Raw genomic sequence first — 10,563 nt, 5'->3', positions numbered from 1 at the left:
TATTATGTTTTTTTCTTTTAAGACTATTGTATGAACTGTACTTCACTGACATACTAGCAATGGGTCCTGTTATTTATATTACTCCAGAAAAACACACAATGAACTAAATATTATTCTAGCTGGACAAATACACAGTATGTCAAATATTAAGAACCCCTGCTCTTTCCATGACAGACTGACCAGGTGAATCAAGGTTAAAGCTATGATCCCTTATTGATGTCACTTGCTACATCCACTTCAATCAGTGTAGACGAAGGGGAGGAGACAGGTTAAATAATTATTTTTGGTGTATGTGTGCCATTCAGAGGGTGAATGGGCAAGACACACGTTTTAAGTGCCTTTGAACGGAGGTATGGTAATAGTCAACATAGGTTGACTCCAATGCTTCCCACACCTTCTAGAGTCCATGCCTGGACGAATTGAGGCATTTCTGAGGCAACTCAATATTAGGAAGGTGTTCCTAATGTTTGGTATACTCTATTTTGAGCTACCTCAAGGTCAAGAATGCACAGCTGGATAAAGTGTGGCAGTTTTGGCACCCTAGCTGTTCCCACCTATCTAATACTACCCTCTAGTGGTGATACCAGTTTGATACACATTGTTGTTGGGTCTATGCTATCTGGAATGCTTGGGACGTCTATACCCCCCATTGAAGAAGACATTTAAAATGGTAAGGGTTAAGGTTTAGGGTAGGGACGTCCCAGGGATGCCAGATAGCACTGGCCAGGGTTCCTGTCAATAGTTTACAACACAGTATTCAGGGTCATAATGAAAGAAAGGATTCCAAAGGCAACAAACATTCCTTACCCCAGGACAATAAAGTAAAGGAGCACTCTGTTTCTGCATAGATCTGTTCATTTATTGACAGGGCAAACACGTCCGTTTTGGCATCATTGCCTTCATCAGAGCCTTGGGGGTCAGTGAAACTAACAAGTAACCATTTCCGATGCCTGACTCAGATTCTGTCTTTCTTAGATTAGTTAACCATAAAGTACACTATGCTTCATAGATATCCCCTCCTGTTCTGTGCTGTGATGAAAAGGATCGCTGCAGGGAACTGAGTTTCCTGAGGTCCCGCACGGAGATGGAGGGACCGGGCGAGGAAGAGGACGGACGGGGGGAAGAGGCATAGATACGGTATATAGTGAACAAAAATTCAAACGCAACATGTAATGTTTTGATCCCATGTTTCATGCGCTGAAATAAAAGATTCCAGAAATATTCCATACGCACAAAATGCTTATTTTTCTCAAATTCTGTGCACAAATTTGTTTACATCCCTGTTAGTGAGCATTTCTCCTTTGGCAAGATAATTGGCAATTGGCATGCTGAATGCAGGAACGTCCACCCAAGCTGTTGCCAGAGAACTGAATGTTGGCATTTTCCTCCAACGTTGTTTAAGAGAATTTGGCAGTACATCCAACCGGCCTCACAACCACAAACCTCTCCAGCCCTGGACATCCATATCCGGCTTCTTCACCTGCGGGATCGTCTGAGACCAGCCACCCAGACAGCAGATGAAACTAAGGAGTATTTCTGTGTTTAATGAAGCCCTTTTGTGTGGAAAAACTTATTCTGATTGCCTGGGCATGGCTCCCCAGTGCATGGGCCTGGCTCACAAGTGGGTAGGCCTATGCCCTCCCAGGCCCACCCATGGCTGCACCCCTGCCTAGTCATGTGAAATCCATGGATTTGGGCCCAATTAATTAATTTAAATTGACTGATTTTCTTACATGAACTGTAACAGTAAAATGGTTGAAATTGTTGTATGTTGCGTCTACATTTTTGTTCAGTATAGAAAGAAGGGGCGCGAGGTGCAAACCTGTAACCCAGGCCCGAGTACTTTCTCATTTGGGTCGAATACAGGAGAGAAATGCATGTTACGTGCCTGAAGATTGCGAGAAATTGACAGATAGTGAACTTGAAATCGATCCTGACAAGTGAGGAAAAATAACCTGTGTCATGAGGTGAAGGCTTCCGAGGTCTGACTTAGTGAGTATGAGGCCCCAGACAGATGCCAGTCTGTGCACTGTGCACCTGCCAACTTTCCTTAAATTCGCAAGTATCTGAAACTTTCACCAAGAATCTGAGTGAAACAGCGCCCCTCCACCTTACTACATGTAGCCCATGTATCTGATGCTGTCTAGGCAAAAAGAGTAGGACCTGCCATACTCTTTTTGGCCAGACAGCATCAGATCCATGGGCTACACATACAGCGCTTTCAACGTATTCATACGATCACTCACACCCCTTGACTTTTTCCACATTTTGTTGTTACAGCTTGAATTTAAGTTGAGATTTTGTGTCACTGGCCTACACAAAATACCCCATAATGTCAAAGTGGAATTGTGTTTTTAGTATTTTTTTTTTACAAATGAACTGAAAATCAAAATAAGTCAATGAGTATTCAACACCTTTATTATGGCAAGCCTAAACAAGTCACATAATAAGTTGCATGGACTCACTGTGTGCAATAGTGTTCAACATTATTTTGAATGACTACCTCATCTCTGTACACCACACATACAATTATCTTTAAGGTCACTCAGTCAAGCGTTGGACTAGTAACGGAAGGTTGCAAGTTCAAATCCCCGAGCTGACAAGGTACAAATCTGTCGTTCTGCCCCTGAACAGGCAGTTAACCCACTGTTCCTAGGCCGTCATTGAAAATAAGAATTTGTTCTTAACTGACTTGCCTAGTTAAATAAAGGTAAAATAAATAAAACTCAGTCAAGCAGTGAATTTCAAACACAGATTCAACCACAAAGACCAGGGAGGTTTTCCAATTCCTTGCAAGGACGGGACCCTACTGGTAAATGGGTTCAAATAAAAAGCAGACATTGAATATCCCTTTGAGCATGGTGAAGTTAATTATACTTTGGATGGTGTATCAATAAACCCAGTCACTACAAAGATACAGGCGTCCTTCCTAACTCAGTTGCCGTAGAGGAAGGAAACCACTCAGGGATTTCACCATGAGGCCAATGATGACTTTAAAGCATAGCTTAATGGCTGTGATAGAAGAAAACTAAGGATGGATCAACATCGTAGTTAGTCTACAATACTAAACTAAATTACAGTAAAAAAGTAAAAAAGTAAGAAGTAAAAAAAAAAAAAGGAAAAAAGAAGGAAAACTGTACAGAACAAAAATATTCCAAAACATGCATCCTGTTTACAATAAGACACTTAAGTAAAACTGAAAAAATGCATGTCCTGAATACAAAGTGTTATGTTTGGGTCAAATCCAACACAAGATATCACCGAGTACCTCTCTTCATATTTTCAAGCATGTTGGCTGCCTCATGTTATGGGTATGCTTGTCATTTGCAAGGACTAGGGAGGTTTTTAGGATAAAAAAAAAACAGAGCGAAGCACAGACAAAATCCTAGAGGAAAATCTGGTTCAGTCTGCTTTCCAACAAACACTGTGAGAAAAAAAATGCACTTTTCAGCAGGACAATATCCTTAAGCAAAAGGCCAAATATACACTGGAGTTGCTTACCAAGACGACATTGAATGTTCCTAAGTGGCCTAGTTACAGTTTTGACATAAATCGGCTTGAAAATCTATCGCATGACTTGAAAAGGACTGTCTAGCAATGATCAACAACCAACTTGACAGAGCTTGAATAATTTTAAAAAGAATAATGTGCAAATATTGTACAATCGTTAATACCACTGGCAGCTGTTCAGTATGGCTTATAAATGGCATGCAGTCCATGATGACAGCAAAGTGTTTTGCCTTATTAACCTTCTCAACATTGGCATCTTTTTGTGCAGCCAGAGCTATCAGTTTATTTTGGATACTCATGCTAAGATAATTATAAATTATGTAATGATTTTCAAACTATCTCAAACGTTCAGTCATTACAGGGTCAAATTGTGCCATTAGCTCCACCTGCCCAAGGAAGTTGCCGTTTCTTGGCTCGTGTATATCCTCTAAGTGTCTACAAAAGGCTTGGTTTCATTCCGCCAAATGACAGATCAATGGCAAGCAATCTCCCCAAAACCATCTTACAATGATTTACCTCAAGTGCCAATAACTCCATGTTTACATTTTTCCTTAAGGTCGCGCCAACTCTCCATATTTTGTAAATGCTCAGTTCAACGCTCATGTGCTTTCAAATTGGTCCCGATATTCTTCCAGCACTGAAAACCATCACTGCTCAAATTAGTCTTATTTTTCCCCAAATTCCGACAATAAAAACGAAACGCGGCATCAGCCTAACTTGAATACAAAAGCCATGTCCGTGTATTGTTTTTTCTCGGTTTATCATAACTTTTTCATAGATGTCACTACTAAATCTTAAAGGGACTGCGTCCCCACTTTGAGGGAATACTGTTTTGGCCCCTGTTTGACAAGATCACACTTCTGTTTGTCAGACAGCGCTTCTGGCCACATCATCACTTCAACACACAGTAGGTCCATGTGTTGATCTCTTTGTGACTCTGGAAGATCAAGGGCTAGAGGTGAATAAGGCTCTGAAACCGAATTTGCATGATTTGCATCTTCCTCTCCGAGCTTTTGCTCTGCTTCGACATTAGCTACCGCTGTGCTACTACTAGTTATAGCATGTAGTTCCAATGATGATTAGTCACCGACAGCAGCAGAGGCAGTAATGCTACTGGTTAAAGCGCTAGCTAGGCTAATGCTAGTGGTTGTTGAAGAGCTAACTAGGCCTGGGCCTGTCTGGGCTCATCATTGTGTCCTCTGCCTCTACGACGAAGGTAGTATTATCAGCGGCACCTGTTTCTTTACAAAAACTATTTGTTAACTTCGGTAATTTTTCTGTTCAAATAAAATGGCCTTATTTTATGTCGAATTAAAGTGAAAAGTTGATTTTTCTTTGGTGCATTTTTAGCTTACCCTAACCCTTTTCCTAACCATAATCTAGTTCTACTAACCTGCTACGTTAATTCTCCTAACCTGCTGCGTAAGTTCTCCTAACCTGCTACAGCAGAGTGAGCACCCCCCCCCCCCCCCCCCCCCCCATCCACATCGACTGGACCGTAGTGGAAAAGGTGGAAAGTTTTAAGTTCCTTGGCGTACACATCACAGACACACTGAAATGGTCCACCCACACAGATAGCATGGCAAAGACCTCAGGAAGCTGAAGAAATTTGGCTTGTCACCTAAAACACTCACAAACTTTTACAGATGCACAATCGAGAGCATCTTGTCGGGCTGTATCACCGCCTGGTACGGCAACTGCACCACCTCAACCGCAAGCCTCTCCAGAGGGTAGCGCGGTCTGCACAACCCATCACCGGGGGCAAACTACCTGCCCTCCAGGACACCTACTGCATCTGATGTCACAGAAAGGCCAAAAAGATCATCAAGGACAACAACCACCCGAGCCACTGCCTGTTCACCCCGCTATCATCCAGAAGGTGAGGTCAGTACAGGTGCATCAAAGCTGGGAACGAGAGACTGAAAAACATATTTTATCTCAAGGCCATCAGACTGTTAAACAGCCACCACTAACATAGAGAGGCTACTGCCAACATACAGACTCAAATCTTTGGCCTCTTAAATAAATTGACTTAATAAAGGTATCACCAGTCACTTTAAATAACACCACTTTTGTAATGTTTACATATCCTTCATTACTCATCTCATATGTATATGTATATACTGTATTCTATACCATCTACTGCATCTTGCCTATGCCGCTCGGCCATCGCCCATCCATATATTTATATGTACATATTCTTATTCATCCCTTTACATTTGTGTGTATAAGGTAGTTATTGTGAATTTGTTAGATTACTTGTTAGATATTACTGCATTATCGGAACTAGAAGCACAAGCATTTCGCTACACTCGCATTAACATCTGCTAACCATGTGTAGGTGACCAATACGTTTGATTTGATTTGATTTTGATTTGATTTAACGGCAAAAAGTAATTTGACAAAAGCTGGATGCCTTCTGTCCATGAGCCGGCAGAACTCAGGGTGAAATAGTCCATTATAAATATGAACCAGTCCGTGGGTGATTAATGACACTTGTTTCTACTATTTATGATACAAACGTGGATTATATTAATACATGATTTATCGATTATGAATTATTATTTGGCTTTATGGATTAATTTACATATTTGGAGGCCTTTTTTGTAAACAATGTGGCCTCATTAACCTGGGCACAGTGGCCAAGCAAAACCCCCTTCCATCCCCATTTGCTTTGCAACTTTGAAGCTTCCCACATATTTTGCTGCTGCTGGACCAACCTGCTGAAGCAAGACAGAATGACAGCGATGAGCTGAGCAACCCATGACAGCTCGAACCACCCAGTTTATAATTCCAGCTCACAATGCCCCTTGATGATGTGAGGCCTGAAGCAGTTGCCTCTTCTGCCACTACTTCCAAGCCTAATGATCAGAAAAACACCCAAGATGACTTTGTCCCAGTGGGAGTACGATTCATGGAGAAAGTGTATCCATGCCTTTTAGCATCCATTTGTGGTAAGAATGAGTTGGATTCTGTCAATTTGGTCAAAGTATCCAGAGGTGGATTTTTTTTGGTATGTATCTGCTGCTCAGAGGGAGAGTGCACTGTGTGTTTCAAGACTCGGGACGAAAGCGGTGTCCTGCTTTTTGCTCTCTGGAGCAGAGTGCCGCTTAAAGCAGTGATAACTGGGTTGGGGTCGAGTGTTATGGTGGATCAATTGAAGTTGGGAATCCTTGGTGTCTGTGATGCACGCCGTTTGGCGTAACAGCAAAGTGGGTACAAGGAGCCATCGCGCACCAATACAACCTACAGGAACATGAAAAAACAAACAATCTCTGACAAGGACATGAGGGAAAACAGAGGGTTAAATACACAACAGGTAATGAATGAGATTGGAGCCAGGTGTGTAGGAAGACAAGACAAAACCAATGAAAAATTGATCAATAATGGCTAGAAGACCGGGTGAAGTCGACCGCAGAGCACCGCCCGAACAAGTCGTGGCACTGAGAGGATCACTGAGTAGTAGACCAGTACAGAGTGACCCAAACAGTTTGTGCTTTAGTAAGGTTGGCTTCTTGGCGTTTATTGCTGTGGTCATTAACTGTACCTCACAGTTTTTATAAGGAACTCAGTCCAGCTTTCAACTTACTCTTGAAAGTTGTAATAGTAGAATGACATTTTTTTATTGGCTAGTGCATCATCAGCTTTCCTCTTGTCATGTCAGTGATTGGGTACCTTAGAGGGCTATTTATTCAGTATATTTCTATATTCAGTGCAGTGTTCTTTATACAGTATGGTGCACTCCACAGGATTAATCCCAGGTCAGTGCTCCAAGTCAGGACCAAAGCTGTTGCTATTTGTCAAATGACCACAAGAGAACAGCATAAAACTTGTAGAGCAAAGCCCGTTGATACGTCCCTGCTATCTATTTTTTGATAATATAACATGAAACATTAAAATAAAAGAGTTTACAGGATAGATTAATAAACTGCTTATTTGTAAAGGTAACATGTACTTTTCCCAAGCCATTCAAAATCATGGCATAGAAATGTTTTTAATGTCATATTTATATATATAACTCACATAACCACATTTATGGTGTCACCCAACATTTCTATTCCCCAGAGTTTTGTGATGACCCATAGAGAAATAACTCCCCTGTCCAGGTAACAAACCACTGTCAATCAGTCCATGAATCCTCATACCACATCCGTCCTGTGCCCTTGTCATAGACATAACATTTAAGTTGTAACTCCAGGTAAATCTACTGTCCTGTAGATCTGATGTGGTAATGTTGGTTAGTTGGCACATTTGGTTTGATAACATAAATAGTAGCAGGTCTGGAAAACCCATCCCTCTCTTTCCCCTGGTATGCAGTGGAGGAAAAACCCATTGTCTAGTCATGTTCACACCAACACAATGGATCTGTGTGTTATTTCTTTTCCTGATATCGTAGGCAGGTCAGTGTTGCTCTGCGGTGACACAAGGGCCTGGCTTGTACTTCCTGACAATCATAAAATGTATCACTGGAATGATATAAAGTTTTATGTTCCTGTGTTCCAGCCAGGAGACTGGTAAGGGAAGGACAGCTCATAATAATGGCTGGAATGGAGTTTCATTTTCATTTTCATTTTTTCATTTCACCTTTATTTAACCAGGTAGGCTAGTTGAGAACAAGTTCTCATTTGCAACTGCAACCTGGCCAAGATAAAGCATAGCAGTGTGAACAGACAACAGAGTTACACATGGAGTAAACAATTAACAAGTCAATAACACAGTAGAAAAAAAAGAGAGTCTATATACATTGTGTGCAAAAGGCATGAGGAGGTAGGCGAATAATTACAATTTTGCAGATTAACACTGGAGTGATAAATGATCAGATGGTCATGTACAGGTAGAGATATTGGTGTGCAAAAGAGCAGAAAAGTAAATAAATAAAAACAGTATGGGGATGAGGTAGGTCAAATTGGGTGGGCTATTTACCGATAGACTATGTACAGCTGCAGCGATCGGTTAGCTGCTCAGATAGCAGATGTTTGAAGTTGGTGAGGGAGATAAAAGTCTCTAACTTCAGCGATTTTTGCAATTCGTTCCAGTAACAGGCAGCAGAGAACTGGAACGAAAGGCGGCCAAATGAGGTGTTGGCTTTAGGGATGATCAGTGAGATACACCTGCTGGAGTGCGTGCTACGGGTGGGTGTTGCCATCGTGACCAGTGAACTGAGATAAGGCGGAGCTTTACCTAGCATGGACTTGTAGATGACCTGGAGCCAGTGGGTCTAGCGACGAATATGTAGCGAGGGCCAGCCGACTAGAGCATACAGGTCGCAGTGGTGGGTGGTATAAGGTGCTTTAGTAACAAAACGGATGGCACTGTGATAAACTGCATCCAGTTTGCTGAGTAGAGTGTTAGAAGCTATTTTGTAGATGACATCGCCGAAGTCGAGGATCGGTAGGATAGTCAGTTTTACTAGGGTAAGTTTGGCGGCGTGAGTGAAGGAGGCTTTGTTGCGGAATAGAAAGCCGACTCTAGATTTGATTTTAGATTGGAGATGTTTGATATGAGTCTGGAAGGAGAGTTTACAGTCTAGCCAGACACCTAGGTACCTATAGATGTCCACATATTCAAAGTCAGAACCATCCAGGGTGGTGATGCTAGTCGGGCGTGCGGGTGCAGGCAGCGAACAGTTGAAAAGCATGCATTTGGTTTTACTAGCGTTTAAGAGCAGTTGGAGGCCACGGAAGGAGTGTTGTATGGCATTGAAGCTCGTTTGGAGGTTAGATAGCACAGTGTCCAAGGACGGGCCGGAAGTATACAGAATATTGTCGTCTGCGTAGAGGTGGATCAGGGAATCGCCCGCAGCAAGAGCAACATCATTGATATATACAGAGAAAAGAGTCGGCCCGAGAATTGAACCCTGTGGCACCCCCATAGAGACTGCCAGAGGACCGGACAGCATGCCCTCCGATTTGACACACTGAGCTCTGTCTGCAAAGTAGTTGGTGAACCAGGCAAGGCAGTCATCAGAAAAACCGAGGCTACTGAGTCTGCTGATAAGAATACGGTGATTGACAGAGTTGAAAGCCTTGGCAAGGTTGATGAAGACGGCTGCACAGTACTGTCTTTTATCGATGGCAGTTATGATATCGTTTAATACCTTGAGCGTGGCTGAGGTGCACCCGTGTCCGGCTCGAAAACCAGATTGCACAGCGGAGAAGGTACGGTGGGATTCGAGATGGTCAGTGACCTGTTTGTTGACTTGGCTTTTGAAGACCTTAGATAGGCAGGGCAGGATGGATATAGGTCTGTAACAGTTTGGGTCCAGGGTGTCTCCCCCTTTGAAGAGGGGGATGACTGCGGCAGCTTTCCAATCCTTGGGGATCTCAGACGATATGAGAGGTTGAGCAGGCTGGTAATAGGGGTTGCGACAATGGCGGCGGATAGTTTCAGAAATAGAGGGTCCAGATTGTCAAGCCCAGCTGATTTGTACGGGTCCAGGTTTTGCAGCTCTTTCAGAACATCTGCTATCTGGATTTGGGTAAAGGAGAACCTGGAGAGGCTTGGGCGAGTAGCTGCGGGGGGGGGGGGGGGGGGGGGGGGAGCTGTTGGCCGAGGTTGGAGTAGCCAGGAGGAAGGCATGGCCAGCCGTTGAGAAATGCTTGTTGAAGTTTTCGATAATCATGGATTTATCGGTGGTGACCGTGTTACCTAGCCTCAGTGCAGTGGGCAGCTGGGAGGAGGTGCTCTTGTTCTCCATGGACTTCACAGTGTCCCAGAACTTTTTGGAGTTGGAGCTACAGGATACAAATTTCTGCTTGAAGAAGCTGGCCTTAGCTTTCCTGACTGACTGTGTGTATTGGTACCTGACTTCCCTGAACAGTTGCATATCGCGGGGACTATTCGATGCTATTGCAGTCCGCCACAGGATGTTTTTGTGCTGGTCGAGGGCAGTCAGGTCTGGAGTGAACCAGGGGCTATATCTGTTCTTAGTTCTGCATTTTTTGAACGGAGCATGCTTATCTAAAATGGTGAGGAAGTTACTTTTAAAGAATGACCAGGCATCCTCAACTGACGGGATGAGGTCAATGTCCTTCCAGGATACCCGGGCCAGGT

This window comes from Oncorhynchus clarkii, chromosome 20 (genome assembly GCF_045791955.1).
Source record: "Oncorhynchus clarkii lewisi isolate Uvic-CL-2024 chromosome 20, UVic_Ocla_1.0, whole genome shotgun sequence".
NCBI lineage: Eukaryota > Metazoa > Chordata > Actinopteri > Salmoniformes > Salmonidae > Oncorhynchus > Oncorhynchus clarkii.
This window is presented reverse-complemented; position numbering follows the sequence as displayed.